Source organism: Desmodus rotundus, chromosome 10 (genome assembly GCF_022682495.2).
Source record: "Desmodus rotundus isolate HL8 chromosome 10, HLdesRot8A.1, whole genome shotgun sequence".
NCBI classification, from domain to species: Eukaryota; Metazoa; Chordata; class Mammalia; order Chiroptera; family Phyllostomidae; genus Desmodus; species Desmodus rotundus.
In genome coordinates, this window is record NC_071396.1 from 53,152,532 (window position 1) to 53,173,020 (window position 20,489).

General features: G+C 46.1%; 2 protein-coding genes and 1 pseudogene across 7 annotated transcripts in view; 1 reads left to right on the forward strand and 2 right to left on the reverse strand.

Moving 5' to 3' along the window:
• The window catches only part of LOC128779380 (uncharacterized), a 291,217-nt gene that overhangs the window by 267,290 nt on the left and 3,438 nt on the right, over positions 1–20,489 (forward strand). The gene's annotated exons all lie outside the window — the stretch shown is intronic.
• The window catches only part of FGF1 (fibroblast growth factor 1), a 91,584-nt gene that overhangs the window by 25,219 nt on the left and 45,876 nt on the right, over positions 1–20,489 (reverse strand). The window contains exon 2 of one of the 6 annotated variants that reach the window (XM_045183887.3): positions 19,051–19,159. The exons of 3 other annotated variants lie outside the window; for them this stretch is intronic. The gene's annotated coding sequence lies outside the window, so the exon portion shown is untranslated. Of the gene's footprint in view, positions 1–7,886; positions 8,050–19,050; positions 19,175–20,489 lie in introns of those variants that run through there. 2 more of the 6 variants (XM_053912492.1, XM_045183889.3) reach the window with 2 other exon arrangements.
• LOC112318222 (small nucleolar RNA SNORA36 family) lies at positions 6,646–6,768 on the reverse strand (annotated as a pseudogene).

Sequence of the window (20,489 nt, forward strand, 5' to 3'; positions counted from 1 at the left end):
CTGCCTGCTCCTTGCAGCAAGATGGTCAGGGATGGAGTAGTTGTGCTGGCTTCAGATTGCTCCCATCATCCTCCTGTGCAGACCCATACCTGGAAACCTGAAGGGGACAGGTCGATTCCTGAAAATAAGCCTTGAGTCAATGTGAAGTTGGTAGACTGTGGAAGCAGCATTTATGCATCAGGTGAGACTTTAAAAACTTTCCTTTGTTGCTGAAGGAAAACCCAGAGGCATGAAAAGCCATTATCATCAAAATCATCATCATCATCATCATCATCATTATTATTTTGCTTTATTACACAGTTCCTTGCCAATGCTATATTCATTAGAGGATGGGAATAAAGGAAGTCTGTGATATGATGAACCTATTAGGCAGCAGTTTTAGCAGGCCCTTGGGGATTTACACAGATTGCTCTAATAAATGAATCCATTAAGTACACGAAATCAAGCATTGAGCATAGTGGAAATTTATAAGCTGTGCTTCTTGTGATTATTATCTTTTTGTTGGCTGTCAGGGGAGAGGGTTCTCTCTTCCCACTCCCGTGTGTGTGTGTGTACATGCACTGGGAGATGGAAGAGATCAAGCCCAGTGGCCTTTACGTCATTGTTGAGTGCTAAGCCCAGCTCTTTGAAATCTTGGGAAAACCTGAAGACTTTCTCGCCTTATCAGTGACACCAAAGTGAGGAGAACACCAAGCCTGTTGGAACATCTGTGTTAAGGCTGACATAGTTTGTCAGCTGCAGCTGGTGGAAGAGAACGTGAACTCTGACACGTGAACAGGATGCTAAGTGTACGCCCTTGTCCAGGAACACAGTAGTCACCGTCCAGTGTGGCACAGTGACGACGCTGCGCAGCCCCTTGTCCCCACTAACTGGCTCTTGGGCCCTGTGCGAGTCACTCGCTCCTTCGCCACCCTGCCTGCCTCAGAGTTGTCTGAAGGGTTAAGCGGGCTCAACAGTCATCATAGCACTTGGAAAGAATAAAAATAGGACTTGACCTGGAGGAGATAGGAGTACCTGGTTGTATTGAATTAGTCAAAGCCTGATGTGGTTTAGGTCAGCTGTGACTAAAGGCTTAATTTAAGATAATTTTTCAATTGATATGAAAATAGAATTTTTATTTCCTTTCACAGTTGGTAGAAATTAGCTAAGCCTCCCCCTGGCCTCATCATTCAAGCCACCAAGATAGCAGAGAAGTGAAGGAGGCGAAGGTCACCATTTCAGGCTCAGCGCTCAGCTCATCCATAGTTATGAAGTGACATTTGTGGAGCCTGTTCTATGTAGGAGACCTCTGTGCTCATTCCGGCCCTGGTGACGAGGCTAGAAGGGAAGACTTCCAGTTCTAAGAATCAGGGGAAGGCAAACACTGATGTTAATTTTTTTGTTTTGCTTTTACCCTCTGTCACTGAGATGCAGAATAGCCGTGGAAGGAGATATTTTGCCGCTGAAGGTAGAGGTATAGGTATCTGTAAACGTGATGATTGGGTGTGTGTCCTCAAATCCAGCACATGTAAAACAGGCTTCAACTTTGGCTCCAAATATGCTTCAAGTGCTTGCCCCCTGTCTCGATGAATGCCATCACCTCAAAACTTAACTATTCCTTACAGTTGTTAATTAACCTAGATCTTGTTAAGTCAAAATGCATGTTAAATACTAAGGGTAACTACTAAAAGCAAACATATAGACTATATTAATTCCAACCAGCAACTGGTAGAAATAAGGGAAATGAGACAAAATAAACAAAACTGTATTTATCTAAAAGAATCTAGAAGAAGAGAAAAATAGAACATTTGAAAAAATTGTTCAAAATTAGGTGGTAGAAATAAATCCACAATATTTATAATTACAATAAATGTAAATGGGCTAAATTTACTAGTACTGGATTTTAAAAAATTTCATCTATACTCTGATTACAAGAGACACATTTAAAACGCAAGGATGCAGAGGTTAAAAGCAAAAGGATGAAAAATAGATACCAAATGTTAACAAAAAATTAAAAGTTAATGTGGCTATATTAATATCATATAAAGTAGGTCTAAGGCAAAAAGATTGATCAAGGATAAAAGAGATCACTGCATAGTGATAAGTGGAACAATATAAAGATATAAAATGTTGAAGCTTGTGTAAACAATGACATGGCCTCGAAATACATAAAACAAAAATTGACAAATCCACAATGATAGTCAGAGATTTTAATACATTTCTGCCATAAATAACAGAGCAAACAGACAAAAAAAATAATAAGGATACGGAAGATTGAAATACACAATTAACAAGCTCACTGAGTGAGCACAGGAGAATCTGCACCCAACAGTCAACGAACCCCATTCTCCTCAAGGACACCTGGAGTGTTTTAAAAAATTGACCATGTGTCAGGTCAAAAGGCAAGACTCAATACAAATGAGGAACCCATCTTGTTCAGGCTATTCTTTGGAAGCATAGAAATCACTCCCAGCCATCCCATTAGCGACACAACCCTTTCGACTGTACCTCTTTAATGTCTCCAGAAACAATCTTCTTCATCCGCCCTGGCTGCTCTAGTGCAGGCACAACACCTTCTCTCTCCCTGGGCAGCTGCCGCGGGCTGGCAGCGGTGGTCTCTCCCCTCCAGAAGGGCTCCTTTTAATCCCCTTTTGACCCTGCTGCTAGTGACCTTTCCAGCACGGGAATCGGATCATCTCTCTCTTGCCAAAGCTCTCTGACTGTGTCACTGGGTTTCCTTCTGCCCTCAGGACAAGCAGAACCCAGACTCCACAGTGAGCTGGGAGGCCTGACCCTGCTGCCCTTTCCCTTCCTGACCTGTTTTTCTTGTCGTCCCCCACAGCCTCACACCAGCAGCATTCTTTCTCTCTCCCCCTCCACCCTTCTACCCTGGCCTGGCTAAGTCATACTCACCCCTCAAAAATTTATCTAAGGTATTTTCTCCTCCAGAAAGCACATTTGGACACATCCCCATCCCTCACCGCCCTCTTCCTCCACACCACGCATGCCGGCTTAGGTGAGCTGATTCCCTAATGCTTCTGCAGCCGCCCTGTGTCTAGCGCAACACTGGTAGTCACGCCTGCACAGTCCCTGCTGAAGTCCTCTGAGGTTCCCCGTTGCTCTGGGACGTGACCGAGGCCCCGACAACCATGGCGCCCTGTGAGACCCAGCCCTGGCTCCTGACCTGCCTCATCTCCCGCCACACTCTTTCTCCAAACTAGCCTTTCATTTCCTGGAAGCCACTGCCTCGGCCCCCCACCCCCCACCCCGACCTTTACCCAAACCATTTCCTCTCTCTAGAGTGCTGTTCCTCCTCCCCTCCTCCCTGCCCCACTCAGCCAGTTCTTTCTTGCTCTCTCTGCCAGTCTTAGTTCACTTGCCAAATCCTCAAGGAAGCCTTTCCTGACTTCCTCAACTGTGTCAGGGTCCTCCAGTCCTCAAAGGACCACTTAACATTTCCTCAGAATTCTTACTTCAGTTTTTAATCACACATTCGTTCTTTCCGTTATCTAATTAATGTCTCTCTCCATGACTGTGCTGTCAGCTTCGTGATGGTATAAGTCAATGTCTTGCTCACCATAGTGTCCTAGTGTCTGGAAAAATGCCTGGTACCTAATAGGCAGTCGATGAATATTTATTGAATGAGTGAATGAATATAATTTAGCTATGCTTACTAGGTATCTCCTTTATTAGTCTCTGAGACTCTGGGTTATGCCTCTTTCCCCCCCTAGACCCAGCACTTGCAAATGTCTGCACATGATAAGTCCTGTGGGTATTCGTTGATTGAGTACCAGACCAGTTCTTTCTCAGGATCCTCTAGTGGAATCTCTATCAGGAGACTTAATTCCCAGGTATTAATAGAGAAACTAAGCCATGAAGCTAAATGTATGCTGACTGGGTTAAAATTAAGCTAGAATATTCTACCTTTGGTTAAAAGTAGGCCCAAACCTGGTTCTTATCTTGTAGAAGATGCTTACTTCTTTACTTCTTCAAAAGAAGTGTTATGGAAATTAAAAATCCAAAGGAAGGTATCAGATCCTTTGGTCTCAAGTCTAACACCTTCTTATCTGACCAAGACAAAGTTTGTGTGGTCTGGAAAAAACAGTCCAGGTTTTGTGATTTCTGCCCAGAGTGTCAGGTTGGCGAGGCCCCACTTGATGCCCTCTGGGGAGGGAACATTTGCCTGAAGAAAGGGAGGCAGTGTATTCTTCTCTCTCCCTTCCCTCTACCCCGCCCTCAGTGATGGGAAGCAGGTTTGAGGCAGGAATGTAGCCACGGCTGACTGGCCGAGGATGGCATCTCAGCAGGCTGTTCCCCAGCCAGCCCTGTTCCAAGAGCTAAAATCTCACCTCCTAAAGTTGGCAGTAAGCTGTGGGTGTGGCCGTGGGGTGGACTTGATAGTGGTATGTGCAGGAGATGGCTCCTACAAGTTTGTAAAAGCCAGTTATGTAAACATGCAGGACTTTTACGAGCCTGCTTGAGATCAGCCCTGGTGAGACTAGTTAACGCCACAGAAACTGGCAAATAGTATAAATCAGGGCTTTTTTCTCTCTATTTCTAGCTTTCCTTTCCCCTTCCCTCCCACCTTCCCCCAATCCTTTTCTTTTTTTTTCTCTGATAGCTGGATTACCAACATACTACTAATCTTGGCTTTGAGCCCTGGCCAGACACTTGCTAGCAGGTTAGTCTTAGAGTCTTGGTTTCCTCATATGCAGAGGGGGCTCCACAACAGTGGCTGCTGTGCAGAATCACGTTAAGTGTTAAGTGATCCTGCATAAATAAATGTATAAAGTGCTGAGCCCAGTACTTGATAACTTAATAAGCGTTCAGTAGATGTTAGTTTGGTTAACATCCTCTGTGTAGTGTATTGTTTAGTTTTGTCCACCTGTGCTATTGATTTTGGATTGGGGAAACTTGATTTTAGACATTTAGTAATATGTTGGCAATATTGGAAAAATACCATTTTCTATATGTAAGTTAGAAATGTTCTTTATCACTTATGTGTATTAATGCTCTCTTCTCATTTGCTTGGATGCCAACTGTGATTACTAGTGACCAGTTCTCAGTATATGTCATCGGTTTTGGTGTGTTACTGTCCAGGATGACAGAGAGCTTAGGGTTCAATAGTCTTTATCGCCTGTTCTTTCATTCCAGATCCTTCCAGTTCTAAAGAATTCCCCAAGTCACTGATAATAAACTGTCCCCTGGCTTTCAGAATCAAATATTATTTGCAGGAAATCAAGATGTCATACCCTAGAATACCAACCACCTCTATTCAGTACCTGCAGATGCCCTGGAAATTTAAAAAAGAAAAGAAAGAAAAGGAAAAGGAAAAAGGAAGGCCTGAAATCTCTAATCTGCAATTATAAAACACCAAAGGCTCTAAACACTAGAGCTCTCTCATAATTCCAATGGTGGCGAAACCTGACCCAAACAGCCCTGTGACTAAAATCTTTACTTATTCCACTATTGTTAACGTTTATATAATCCAGTGTAGAATCAGTACTGGCTTCAATTATGGGGCACTATCCCAGACCCCACTGGAGTTGTTCCATAATATATACTCTATGTACTGTACTGCCCTTCTAAAATCCCCAAAATTCTGGATTCTAAAATACATGGTGCCCCCAGGCCCTTCAGGTAAGGGAATCTGGACCTGGGCAGAAACCAGTGTCTGCCTTTGAGGAGTTTCCACTCTGACCACAGCAGGCTCATCAAGCCATGCTTTCTGCTTCAGAAAAGAGGAGCCTAGAAGCCTGGAGCAAGGGTAGCTGGCAGGAAGTGGTCACCCAGCAGCTCAATCCCAGCCTTAGCTCTCATACTCCTTACTGAAGAGTAGAAAATGTGAGCAGATGACCGTCCCGCCCCCTCACCAAGGATCTCCTCCAGTACCCTGTATTTCTTCCCTTAATTCTGGATCTTTAATTCTCTGCAGTCTGGCTTTTCTACCCTCAGAACACTTCCTCTCATTGAGCATTATGCAACTGGAGGTCAGGAATTCTTTTAAGTGCTTCGAGAAAACAGCCTCCAGGCCTAGAGGAAAAATGGTGTGTTCCCTGGTGCAGTGGTGTGCTGTCTTCTGCCTGAACTTTAATGCTACACCCTGGACCAGAGCACCCTGCAGGCTCCCAGACATCCTGAAGCCCTGAGTACATCTTAAACAGAAATGTCCTTCCTGCAGACTGATGCTTTAAAGTCCCAGGGCTTCGAGACAAATGCAAGGTGATTCTGCAGAGGCTCCAGCAGCACTTACCTTGCCTTCTAACCTTCTCTACTGATGTGCCTCCACAAACCCTTCGACTCTGCCATACAGGTTACAGACTCTAGAACCAGCCCAGCAGGGACTTCTCTTTCTCAGAGTCTGCACACCTTCTGGCTCATAAGGAAGATGGTCTGTTTACTGGGTCTTCCCCACCCCCCGGCCCTTATTTCCTGATGTAGAAAATTCGGCTTCTCCAAAGTCAATCTCTTTGGCAATGCCAAGGGCTTGTTCTACTTTATGTTTCATAGTAACCTGCATTGGGCATACCCATAAATAATAATAAAATAGTAACCTTTTCTCAAACATTTACTATGTACCAGGTATAGTCCTACGTGTTTGCATACATTATTTTACTTAATCCTCAAAGAAATTCTGTTAGGTAGGCATACTTTTTTTTTTCTTTGTTTTTTAGCCTGGAAGGTCAATGAATAGAATAAAATTTTCTAGTCAGTCATTTACCCAGCTGGTTCGATGTCCCGAAGTTTAATGAGCAGGACAGGGACACTGCCCTGAACTGAACTCAAGGCATTTGCTTTTTTATCCCCCGTTTTCCAGCTAAGGACTGGAGGCTTGGAGAAATTACTTAATTAAAAGGGCACATAGCTAAATGAATGTTAGAGCCAAGATCTGGAGCAAGGGTTGTCTGCGCCTAGAGTTCATTATTTTAATTGCCAGGAGACATGGGAAAGAGCAGAAAAAGCCCACTGGACTGAGGAATCCTCAGATACTCTGTTCTCCTTGCCCCACCAGCCACCTTAACTCGCGAAGCCCTGTGGACAGTGTCCTGAAGGAGATGCTTGTTTTCGTTGAATGGAGTCTTTGCCAGTTCCTACCTGGGCACAGAACTGTTCTTGTTACAGAGGTCCAGTGGCTTCCTGGGTGCCACTCTGACGCTTCCCCCAAGACCCAGTGTCATGTTATGAGTCCGTCTTAACCTTTGTCACAGTAGAGTCACTTGCCATTGCTTATAAGAGGGCTGGGGCCAGGCCAGAGACCACTGAGGGTACTGAGTGAATGGTCCTACTAGGTTGGAAGCCCCAGGAAAAAGGCAAGTTCTCACAGCCTGAGCGTCCTAGGCCTGGTGGTTCATTAACTACTTGTGTGACCAGGCGAGTCACTTACTGTTTCTGATCCTCAGCTGCCTCATCTGTAAAACGAAGCCGTTACGGAATGGATCTGGTCATGGTGTCGTGAGGAAAGAATAGAGCAAGGCCTGGGAAGGGCCTTGTGTACAGTGAGTGTTTAGGAAACAGAAGGTATTGTTGTTAATAAGGGCCTATGTTTTAGTGTGTTGATTGTTTACAATTTTTATAGCAATCGGGCTTTTACAAAGCATTTTAGGTGAGTAAACAAGCATCTCCGAGTGCCGGTCGTGTAGACACTACACTAAGTACTTCATAATCATTTTGTATCTGCTCTTCCTTCTGTCATACAGGTAGATGCACACTTCCCCTTTTTCTCTAGCCAAGAGAAACTGTGACACAGAGCTGAACAGCTCATCAAAGCAAATCTGTGGTTTAGCCAAGAGTAAAATCCTCAGTCCTGAGACGTCAGCCTATCATGTCACCCCTCTGTAGGGCAGCCTCATGTTTCAAGGGTCCCAGGCTCACTCAAAACGTTACATAATAAAAAGGACAAAACTCACATTTCCGCCAGACCGATGACATCCAGCCGTCTCTGGAAGAATGGTTAGCAGTCCCAGCCCGCGGTTTTGTGTTTTAAGGTGCTTGGATACAAAAGAGGAATGTAAACTCTGTGGAGCTCATTCCACAAGTCAGAGTCTATTCTGGTTCTTGAAAGTGGGCCACCGAGGCCCCAGCTGTGCCCGGGAGCTACCTTCCTGCAGAGACGTGCAGCAGCCTGCGGGAGTCCTGTGGGGAGCAGGGCCCGGGATTTGCAAAGGGACCCAGTGAAAGTCACAGCCAAAGGGCAGGAAGAAAACAGTCACCTGCTCCAGAGCCGGCCTCACAGAGTGACTAGTCTTTGTAGAGCCTACTTCGGGTTAGTATAAAGCTTTCTTCCTTTTACATTCTTTCTTTTTAAGGACTTGGGTTATTTTTGGAGCTTCGTTTTACTTGCCAACTCTATTTGACCTCATGTGAAAAGTCCAAAAGGGACCGTGCTCCCATTCGCACTGTGTGCCCTGTGTCCAGCACACTCGATGGCTCAAACGGCCCTGTGACCCCCTCGCTGGTAGTCCACACTCGCGGCTGCACACAGCCCCGCTGTTGGCAGGAACCAGGTGTGTTTTGTGGGAAGGAGATGGAGCAAGAGAACATGACCGAAGGCTCTGAGAAAGGACTGCTGTTTGATAAGGGATGAAAGAGTTTGGAAGTGAGTTGAAAGCTTGTGTCCAAGAAGCCTAAACTAAGAAATACCTGCCTTGGGTGTCTAGCGTCTCCAGCAAGGTGCCCATTGCAGAAGGGATGGCATTTACCAGAACAGTCACGAGGGTAGGTAGGTACCGATGCCCAGGACAGTGCACTCATCTATCAGCCGTGGCCTCTCCCAGCCGTTTTCTTTAGCTTTGGCAGGTAGCTCAAAACATGGTTTCAACTCCACATGCTTTTCCTCTAACTGACCTTTCAAAGCCATTAACATCCCCCACCGTCCAGTCCTCCTCTCTCATGTTTCACAGATCAAAGCACCCTTGATTGGGTGGGGTGGTTTGAAAAATGGAGAATTTCTTCACTATTGGCCTTTGAAAGCAGATTGGGCAACAGAAGTACGGAGAAATGTCAGAGTGACTTCTCCTAACTTCTCTGGCTGCCATGTTTTTGCACATAATTCCTCTTGTCTTCTAAAGGTCCTGCGTTCCTTGGCTCCTCCTTGGGGTTGTCAGGTTCAAGGGGTTCCTCTGGAATTTGATAAATCTGGACATCTAGATGGGCCCAGGGGTTGGGCGGACAGAACATTTCCCAATGTTTCTATGATGTATCCTTAAAACCTCGATTGTAAATAACTTTTCTATGGGTCTGTTCATATAAAAATAAATTAACAAATAAATGGGTGCTGCTTTTCAAAAGTGCTCCTGAAAAGGAGTTGTAAAATTTCACACACTGTAGGCAGTTTGATTTGGTTTTCAAAGATTTTTAGCATAGCATTTTTTTCTTTTGTTTTTATTTTGGATTTTAGAGAGAGGAAGGGAGAGAGAAAGACAGGGAGAAAAACAGACCGGCTGAGCCCACAACTGAGGCATTTACCCTGACTGGGAATCGAACCAGCAACCACTTGGTTTGTGGACGACACCCAACCAACTGCGCCACACTGGCTGGGGCTGGCATAGCAGTTTCAGCAACATGACTATTACGGGCTTCCCTGAGTCTGATCATGTCGGACCCACTGTCTCTGGGGTAGTTCTCATCACTTCCCTGTCCTCTATTGCAGACCCAAATGTGTTTCTTGTGTAACATTTATGATAACTTATGATTTCATTTGTGTGTTTGTTTACTTATTATTGTCAGTCTCATGCCAATACACCACACACACACACACACACAGGACTGCGAGCCACATGAGGACCCAGACCAGGTTTATTTTTCTCCCGTCATGTGTCCGCCCCCACATTGGTGTCTGCTACATGGTAACTGCTCCATGAGTGCTTGGGAATAAGCAAGCTCAAGAACTGTCCTCAAAGAAGCTGTTGGGTTAAAAAAAGTAACCAAAAATAACCCCCTGGAAACAGGTGATATTTAAGGTTATTTTCCATCTTCAACAGATCCGTTTGAGTGTGTTGAATAGTGCTTGTCGAAGAACTGTGTTTCCCACGGAAGGGGTTGGGGTGGCTGGTTATCCCCATAGTATGGGCCCTGCCACTTTTCTTCTCTTGATCCATCTTTTCTTTCTTCCTTTATTTACTAAATGATAATCAAGTACGTACTAGGTATAGTGAAACAGGGGTAACAGTATACCCACTGCACAGGATTGGTGTAAGGCTCAAATGAGACCAGTGTATTTAATAGCTCTTGGCAAAGTACCTGAGAGCCTGATAAATTCTAGCCATTAACATTATCATCAGCAACACTTACGGAGCAACCGTTCTGTACCTACTGCTTGACAGTCTCCAGAATAAGGACAAAAGATTTGTGATGATTTATGTCATCAGCTTTTTTTCCATAATGTCTGTTTTCAGAGCAGAGAGTTACATGGTTGCCTCTTTGTTTTACAGGTGGGGAGGGTCAGCTAGCCAGGGCAAGAGTGAGGAAAGGAATAAAATATAAAATTTTTGAATTCTACTGATTTTTTCCTTTTGCCTCAGGCTCCTTATATGGCTTGGCGCAGCACTGTTAGTGATACTGTCTTTTAAAAAAAATTGATATTTTGCCCTGGCTGTTGTGGCTCAGTGGATTGAGTGCCAGCCAGCAAACCAAAGGGTTGCTGGTTCAATTCCCAGTTAGGGCACATGCCTGGGTTGCAAGCCAGGTCCTCAGTAGGGGGCATCCAAGAGGCAACCATACATTGATGTTTCTCTCCCTCTTTCCCTCCCGTCACTTTTCTCTAAAAATAAATACTTAAAATCTTTTAAAAATCGATATTGTGTTCAACGCAGATTTTTTGCATGAAATTTGACTTTAAAAAAATATTGCATTGAAACATTATTCATCCTGATTTCTGAGTAAATTTTGTACCCAAAGCAAGTGCCTGCCTCGTCTCAGCCTGGCCCAACATTTTCAACTAGTCGAAGTTTCTCTAACCTCTCAAAATTGAGCCCTTGGACTCTGGTTGCAGGTTATCAAATTTGTGTATTTATCACCCACTGCAACATCAGTGCAGCCCACCATCAGCTTAACTTCTGAAATAGCCCCTCTTTTGTTCTTTCCCCCCGACCCCAACCCGGCCACTCATTGCTATACACAAAGCCAGGGCAATTTTTAAAAACCTTCATCAGATTGGTCCCTCCCTTTTTTAAACCTTCTGTGGCTCTCCATTTCCATAAACCCGACCACGGCCTACAAGCCCCTGCCTTAGCTCCCGCCACTCCCTCCTGTTGCCCACTGCATTCTAGCCACGCCTGTCTCCTCTCCGATCCTCGATCCACTGTGATCCACATGGCTGCCTCCACACAAATTGTTACTGTCCCATCATTTGCAAAGAATTAAATGCCCATCCCTGTGTGAAGTTGATGTCTATCTCCCTCACTAGACTGGAAGCGCCTGGTGGGCAGAGCCGTGTTTAGTCACCCTTGTCTCCCCAGTCCCTAAACCGTGCCTGGCATGGAGGACTCAATCCACCCTCTGGTGAAGGAACGAGGGAGGGAAGGGCACGAGTGAATAAATCAGCCTTCAGCTTGTAAAATCATGACCAAGGAGTGCTGCCACACACTGGGAGACTTACTTTCCTGTCCTGTTCTGCTCTCCGTCATAATGAACTTTGCTCTTCTAAAGGACGTGTTTTTCCCCTAGTTTGTATTTATAGAAAAAAGTGAAGCAAATATAGAGATAATTATTGATTCTCACTCATGAAGTCCCTGTTCCCTATCACCAACATCTTCCTGAGAGCCTGCTGCAGGATTCCTGGGAACCACAGGAAATAAGTCCACTAACCACTTGAAATGCTGTTGCAAAAATAGACCAGACTTGCCTTTCTTCCTGTGGAAGGGCCTCTTTCTGCAGGGCGAATGTCGCAAAGGAATTTTATCTGCTCTTAGGTGCCTCCGTCTTTAGTCACCCTTGCTCACAGCAGGGTTTATCTGTACATGCTCAGAATCCCGTTCTGAGATTGTCCCCCCACTGCTAGGTCAGTCCGAGCAGATGGCTTAATTTACAATATATATTATATGCAGCTTGACAGCCTGATCATTTGTAACCAGACTTCATTCAATACATTAGGATTTTTTTCCTCATTAATAAACTTAAATCTACACCTCCACTTGTAACGGCTGCTTAGGATTACACGGTATGGACACGCAACACCGGGTTAACTAGTCCCCCATCACTGCACATCCAGGTTGTGAGGAGTTTCTCAGTGGTATAAACCTGGGGTCTGAGTGGGGGCTGCCACCTGCGGCCTCGGCAAGCCTCCTAGGGGACCCCGAGGCATGCCAGAGTGCAAGAGCACCTGGTCTGGGGAAACCTTTTCTTTCTCTGTCAAGAGAGAGGAGAGGAATTCAGCTTGGGAGGGAAGGGCCAGCTTGATTATTTTTCTCCTTTTAGCAAAGTCACTGAAATCTCTCCAAATTTACTCTCCTTGTTTTCTTTAAAAGCAGTGGCCCAGGGGACACTGCCCATTTTGATAGGTTTATTTTTTTTCTCTTTCTTTCCATTACTCATATTTCCTTTACTGAAATATTGTTTGTCCCTGAGAGGGGGAGGGAAATAAAACAGGTTGAGGTGAAATGAGTGAAAGCTCCAGGCCCTTCTCGCCCTGTTCTGCTGTGTGCGGCTGGGGTGGAAGGGCTTCCTGTCTGTGCAGAGAGAGGCGCAGGCCTCTGGTGGGCAGGCAGCGTGCCTTGACTTAATTTAGATGGCTCTGAGGCTCTGGTTTGCACTTTATAGTGGCGCCTGATGGAAAGGCCCAGATTTCTCTAAACTAAGCTAGAAACTAGTTCTGAAGGGTTAACTGGTGCCCAATCACAATATATGAGCCCATAATGAGATGGAAGGGCATGTGGCTGAGAATGTCAGTGAGGTTTGAAATCACTGAATTCAGTGAATAGAAACTGGTATGTTTCTATTTCTCTCTGCCTCTTATTTTACTGGTAAAGTTGTTCCAAGCTGTTCAAGATCTGAGTACTTATTCGTTCACTGGACACATACTTAATGAGCACCTACTATATGCCAGACTTGAGGACTATAGTGGAGAACAGGATGGACTCAATGAAGCCCTCTTTAGTTCACGTTCTAGTGGGGAAGACCCACCATAGAATGGATTCCCAGTGAACTGCATGTTACAGGCCCGAAGTCCAAGGCACCATGGGAGCCAGATAACAGCTGACCTACAGAGTCTGGAAGGTGGGAAGACTTCCTGGAGGAAGGGACATTTATATTCCTAAGTGAAGAGGGAGAAGAAGTTATCAGGAAGAGCATGTGCAAAGATGCTGGGCCTAGGATGCACATATTTCATTTGGGGAACTGCAAAGAACCCACCAGGGACGAGGAGAGAGAGCTACTGTTGGAGGCGCCAGAGGGCTGTCCCATGCAGAGCCCTGCAGGCCCTCATCTACAGGACTGTGGAAAACCACTGAACTGTGTGAGATGGGGGGAAACATGGTCAGATTTGCATTTTTAAAAAGTCCCTCTGGCTGCTGAGTGAAGGGAGGAGAGGCAGAAGCAGGGAAACAAGATGCACTGGTCCCAGGAAGAGGTAGAGGGATCTTACTTAGGATGTTAAATGTGGGTGCAGGCCAAATGTGGTGTCCACTCTTCACAGCATCCTGCCAGGGTATCTTGGGCATGCTGGCCCACTAGCCTTCCCTGAGAGAGACAGCAGCATTTAGCCAGTGCACAGTGCCAGGAAAAGAGCTGAACTTGGATTTAAAAGTCCCACCCTCAAATATGCCAAGAAATAGGACTTCCAGGTGAGATAGTGCTGCTTATTAATCTCCAATAGCGGGATTGGCAGTGAGGCACCGGGTAACACAATAGACGGCCAGTAATGCTGTGGAGCTGGAGTTCCTCTCTGTTGGCCCGCCAGGCTGGGCATTAGGACTTTGGTCCCTGCTCTTCTCCATCCTGTCCTGACTCACCAGATGGCTGGACAGACCATCTGTCTCTCAGCTGCATGTGTCTGACCTTAAGAACTGAATTTCTGCATCATGCTACTATACTCTCTAAAACCTACAAGGTGTGTCCTCTGTGTGAGGCTGGAGGGCAGGCCAGACACCCTGGAGGGGAGGGAGGGGAACAGTGGCCCCCCAGCTGCCTGCTGCTCTGTGATTGGGTGGGGCTTGGTGACGCCAGAGGAGATGGCTGAGGTCATCTTCAGGGCACTTCACTCATTCACTCAGCAAGTAGTTATTAAGAATCTATGTTCCTGTCCCCGCTCTCCGAGGGTGAACAAAGTCTGCAGGGTCTTACTGCCATGTAGCTGATATCAACCAGTGCCCACCCTGCCCCCAAGCTCTCCTGGTCTTAGTGTTGAGTAAGAAGCCCCAGTAGTTCCCTGGCATGGAATCCTTTGGTGGCCTCTAACAAAACTGAACTTCCGGTTTGCAAATGTGCCAGGTTTGCTCTTACTTCTTGGCCTTTGCACTTGCTTTTCCCTTGGCCTGGTCCTGTCTTTGCCAACATTGCCACCAATCCCCTCTCAGCCCCCAGGGTACTCCTACTTCTCCTCAGACTACACCTCAGATTTGCTCAGACAACGCTGCCTTGCCCACCGGCCCCAGGCCCAGGCCCAGGCCCAGCGCCCCAGCCCGGTGCCCCTTGCCCCTCTGTGTTGAACTGGAGCTATCACTGGACTATTTCTCCCCCTTGACTTTGCTCCATTAGGGCAGAGTCCTTGTCCATTTCTTCCTCCAGTGTCCTGCACAGGCCTGGTACATTACATGTGCTTAATAAATATAAGCACAGGGAAAGATGGGTGGGCAGGGGAAGTGCCCATCTGTGCCATGCTGTGCGGCTTACTGGTTTTGCTGGAGAGACACACTCTACACTTAGAAGTCCCCCAGGAACCCGGGCCGGAAAAACTATACAAATTTGCCAGTTGTCATACTGAACCCAAGTATGAGTATTTTTGATTGATTGAATCAACCTGAAATTAATTCTGTTTCTAAAGCCATTTATCCCTCCCCACAAAGCCAACAGAGATGAAGAACCTGGGGAAGAGATGAGGTGGAATCAGTGTATTATTATTCATTAATTCTTTCAGCAAATAGTTATTAAACACTATTATTTATCAGGCACTGAGGCTACAAAGGCAAACAAAGAAAGCAAAGCCCTTGCTTTCATTGTCTATTTTTAAGTTTTAAGAAAGTGAATACAGAGCTGAGTAAGAAAACCTGAACAGCCAATTCCTGCATCTTTCTGTTGAAATCAGGTCGTGGTGGGGGGAGGGGGAGGGTGCTCCAGCACTTGGGGAGTGGTCAGGGGATGTCTCTGAGGAAGTGACACTGAGCTTGGGGATGAGCAGGAATCCAGCAGGTGGACTCAGGGGTGTGTGCAGGGCCATGGGCCCTTGAGCCCACCTCACTGGCCACAGGAGGCTGCGTGGTCCTCCAGAACAAGGAGCTGGCACGTTCCAGGGAAAAAATGTCAGGCCGTCAAACCTCCTTCTAATTGTTGGCCCAGAACCAGGCAGGGGACTCAAAATAACCCACCATTTCGGGGTCTGTAAAAGTTAATACAATTTATTCAAAAGACAAATGCTTCTCAGAGGGCCAGTGTTGCATCCCTTCCGAGCCTGTCCCGTCCTCACCAAGCCGAACTTTGTTGTTCCCTCCTGAGATTACAGACATCTGCACCCTCTGGTTGGCCTCCCCAGCGAGTTCTCAGCTCCTCCAGGGCAAGGGCTGGATCTCACAAACTCCCTGTCCCCACCCACACACACTCTCGCCTTGCACTTAGTAGATGCTCAGTGAATATTTGTCGACCTTTATTAAGTTGAATGAGATTTCTGGCTAATACTTTGAAAACATACCTACTTTTAAAAGAGCTTGATTCGGGGGGTGGGAACGATAACTTGGGAGCACAGAACTCTTGCAGGAGACCCGCACACATGGTGGTTCTCATGGAGCGCAGTGAAGGCCGCCAGGCTTTCCAGTGGGGGCGGAGGCCGGATAAGAGAAGGAAGTTGTGGGGCTCAAAACAGAGGCCCAATGGTGAGGACTAAGTGGACATTCGGCTATTTGGGTCGGTGGTGGTAAAAAGCCGCTGAAAATCACCTGCGTGCTCCGTCCAAAACTGCCACAGAAGTTCATGTTTGCTCTGAGATTTCTGCTGTCTGGTTGGTTAGTTCCTTGATTTGGGATTTGGTTGGAATTTCTTATTTCCTCGGTCATTTTCTTTGTTTGAGGGGGTTTATTTTCTATAAATACAGAATGTTTCGTCCTGAGTAATCTAGATGTATGCAGCTACAATGTCTTTTTTGTTAATGCTTAATTAGTATTTTTAAAATTGAATCAGTGTTCAATCCAGAATTCATAGCAAATGGAAACTCAGTATCACCACTGAGACTATAAAACCAGTATCGTTTGCCACAGAAGGTAACTGTAGAAAGAAATAGGATGAAATAAACCGTATTATGAAATTTTAAAAATAAAAAGAATATAACTAATTAAACCTTATGTATCTGTATGTCTTACTAAGTACTTCTTAGACGTCAGTTCCTGATTTCATATAGCAACACTTCAGCATAAATACTGTTATTCTCATTTTCACAGATGAAGAAAATGTGAGGCAGTGTTTTAATCTGAACGATCATTTACTTTTGTTGTTTGCAAATGGACTATTGGAGCTAAAAAGTAGGATTGAAAGTGAGATGAGATTATTAATTTTTAAAATAGACACAAATGTATTGTTTAACTGTTTACTTTTGTAAGTAAAGATAAAATCTAAAGAAGTGTGAGAAAAACAAAGCAAAAAAGCAAGGGTAGGAAGGAGCTCTGAACTAGGGGAGTTAGGTAGAGCATCAGCTATTGCCCCTTGGCTCCCCGGGTCACCAGGTGGATGCACTTGGCAGTGACAAACCTCGGTTTAGGATGAGGAATGGCCCAGTAAGAAAAGGGTTCTGTGGAGACATGGAAAGAAAGAAATGAACCAGGTACTTGGCTTTCCTCTTGACTGTAACTTATTAACTGAATTCAGGTTATTTCCCTTGTCCCTGTGGGCTGGGAGTGAAGTCCTGCCAGAGGCCTGAGTATAGTTCTTAGGCGCCTTTTCAGGGTCAGAAAACTCACATGCAAGCAACTTTGTTTACATCAGCAAATCCAGCTGCATTGTGCAAGCACTTGACCGGCCCCTGACTCCCAACACAAAACAGATGTCTGGGCAGCAGAGAGAGAATACACGGGGCTCCTGAACTGGTAGGAATTTGTTGAGGTGGGAAAACAACAGGAGATGGGGGTGGCACTGGATGTGCCAAGAGGTGACGACAGCAGTGACTACATAGACCTAGCTTTGTGCTGGCCTGAGCCACGTGGGCGCGGGAGGAGACGCTCCGAGGGGACTGTAAAGGCCAGACCGCATTCTTTCTAGAGAAAGCCACGTTCCTGTGTGTGTTGGACCGTGGGGTTTTTCGCTGCCTTTGACCGGGGCATGGAATGAGACAGGGTCTCCCAGGCCAGAGAAGGGGAAGTGGGATCGGAACCAAGATTCCACTTGGCGCTCAAGTCCCAGAAACGGCTCTTCTACTTTTCGTCTGCTGAACGTTGCTGAAAGTCATCCATGTGACAGATTGTGGAGTAAATATCTCCCGATACATAAGTGGTTGCCTGGTTAGGTTAATGATTATGTTAAACATGTTTCAGGTAACGTTTACCAGCTAGAAGTATTAATAAATAATGAGAAACCAAGTCCTCCTTTAAGAACCAGGCACGTACACCATATCCAGCGCACACCAGGGGGCGCATCGGCTGCCCACTCATTTGGCCGAGAAGACTTGCGTTCCCTATCGGGCGCTACCTTATTGATACTCTTTCAGTAAATTCACAAAATTGAATACTGTGACAAAATTCTCCCTTGAGGGAAGTGATGAAATTAAGACAATGACAATTATTTAAGATATTAAAAAGTGTGATTTTAAAGGATGATACCTACACATATGCATTGGAAAAAGTGCTACAGATTACAAACCCCTCCCCCCAAACGTGGCAATAGCCGTCATTGGGTGGTCAGGTTACAAGCGTGTTTTTGTTTTCTTCTTTTTATTTTTCCATATTTCCCTATTTTTTTGTAAGTAGTATGTATTATTGGTATACTTAGAAATTCTTATTTTCTAAGTCCATTAGAAATACTATATATACCTCTTGCTGCAGTCTAGGAGTTTATACCTTGAGTTAATGCCTCAACCTGGGCATAAATCCTACAGCTGTTGGTTCCCCAAACCCGCTGAGCTTCCATGGTGTATCATTATTTCCACTGGTTATAGCACTTTATTATAATAGTCCGCTTCTCCTCCCCTAGGCTATTAGCCGCCTAAAGCCATCTAGATCCCCGCATTATCTCCATCACAGAGCAGATTGCCTGGCACGTAGTAGGCCCCCTGCAAATGCTAGATGAATGAATGAACAACCACAGTAGTTCCACTTGGACAACCAGTTAACTCGCCAGCTTTTTGATAACAGTAAGATCCTGCTAGGTGAATGGGGCTTCTTCCTCTGGGAAAAAACTGGAAAGTTTCTGAGTAGGGAGCAACAGCTGACCTTGAGATTCAAAATGGTACCCAGGAGGGAGGTGATGGCCAAGGCATTAGTCTCCCAATCCTTATTTTGTATGTAGCATAGAAAAGTTTTCTCTCCTGTGATGACCACTTTTTTATCTGATCCTCCCTTGCTCCTGTCTTCCATCACCAGGCTCTCAGTTACAACGAAGCAGTTCTGCATTCACGTCCCAGCTCCACAACTTGCTAACTGACTGTGGGCTCTTGGCCAAGGTGTTGCTGACCTTTGTGCCTCCATCTGCTCGACTGCAAACTAACAGGCTTATTATGAGGATTGCGTGAACGAGTGCACACAAGCACAGGCGAGCACAGCAGTAAAGGCTGGCCATCACCATTACCCCACTGACCATCCTGGCCATCTTTCCCAGCCATCAGGCAGAGAACACTTCTCCTGACCTAGAGGTTACTCTGTAGTCTCAAGCCATATACTGAGAACAACAGCCTTGCATAAAGGCCTCACGAACACTTGAGTGAAAGGAAAGGCTTCTTCTTACCTGCTGGCACACAGCGTGTCCCCCGCCGAGGCCTGGGCGTCTCTGCTCGAGCAGCAAGCCGTACTCACTGAGGACACTGCTGAGAGCCTGGCTGCCGGGCCTGGGGCTGCTGGCCTCAGCAGGAAGGCAGGGCTCCCTTTAAGCCGTTCCTCTTGGGTTCTCTGACTCAGATCATCTTAGGTCATTCTGAGACAGCCTTCTCCTCCCCACCTTCCTTGCTGCTACCTGGACATTTGTCATCCTTCTGACTGCCTAGCATCTGAAGCCCCCTCCTACTTTTGAGTGCTACTCACCCCACAAAACACACACACACACACACACACACACACACATGCGAGCCTTGGTCTGGCTGGAACGTCCCTGCAGTGTGCTGCTGGGCCACCACGCCTTCCCAGTGATTCTGGGGGTGACCCCAGGCTCTCCAAATTCTCTTTCTGCCTATGTCAGTCAAAGTCAGTTTTGGTTGTTCATCATTAAGAAACCTAGCCTGTTCCTCCTTGTCCTTCATTCCGACTTTGGCATAAATCCTGCAGCTGTTGGTTCCCCAAACCCGCTGAGCTTCCATGGTGTATCATTAGTTACACTGGTTATAACACTTTACTATAACTGTCTGCTTCTCCTCCCTAGACTGTTAGCCCCCTAAAGCCATCTAGAGCCCCACATTATCTCCGTCACAGAGCAGATTGCCTGGCACGTAGTAGGCCCCCTGCAAATGTTAGATGAGTGAATGAACAACCACAGTAGTTCCACTCGGACAACCAGTTAACTCACCAGCTTTTTGATAACCTGGCACCATTCCTAGTCTGATTCCAGGGGAAACCAGATTTCCTTTATTCTTTGGCACGGAATAAGATATTCCAGCAGCGTCTTGAGTGGGAGGGTGTGAGGCTGGCCATGTCTTGAAGTGGGTGAGTAATCCCCTAGGCAGCACTTAGCTTTAACCCCTGGCTTAAGCGTGGTCATGTCCTGGAGCTCCCAGCTTAAAATGGAAAGTGGCATTACTCACAGAGAAGGGCAGACAATAAAACAACATTTAGGTGGGGCCCGACACAATGGAGTGAGTATCCCTGGGTGGTGACGAGAGCATCTCCGCTGAGTGCTCGCAGCCCTGCAGACAGCTCATCACCCAGCACCATGTTCTTCGAGGGTGTTGAAAGACATTGTATTTCTCACCCTACAGCAGACATGGGGGTAGGAAATGTCCCTGTATCACTGTCAGAAGGTGGCATAAAACGGTGGTGATGGACATAGACTTTGGCACCCAATAGTCCTGGGTCCGAATCCTGGTTCTTCTACTTACGAGCTGTCACCCTGAGTAAATTACTTAACCTCTCTGATCCTCAAGTTTCTCATATGCAACATGGGGTAAGTAATAGTACCTACAAGGTTATAGGGAAAGTAAATCACCATCTTCCTGTGGACAGAGCAACAGGAAGCCA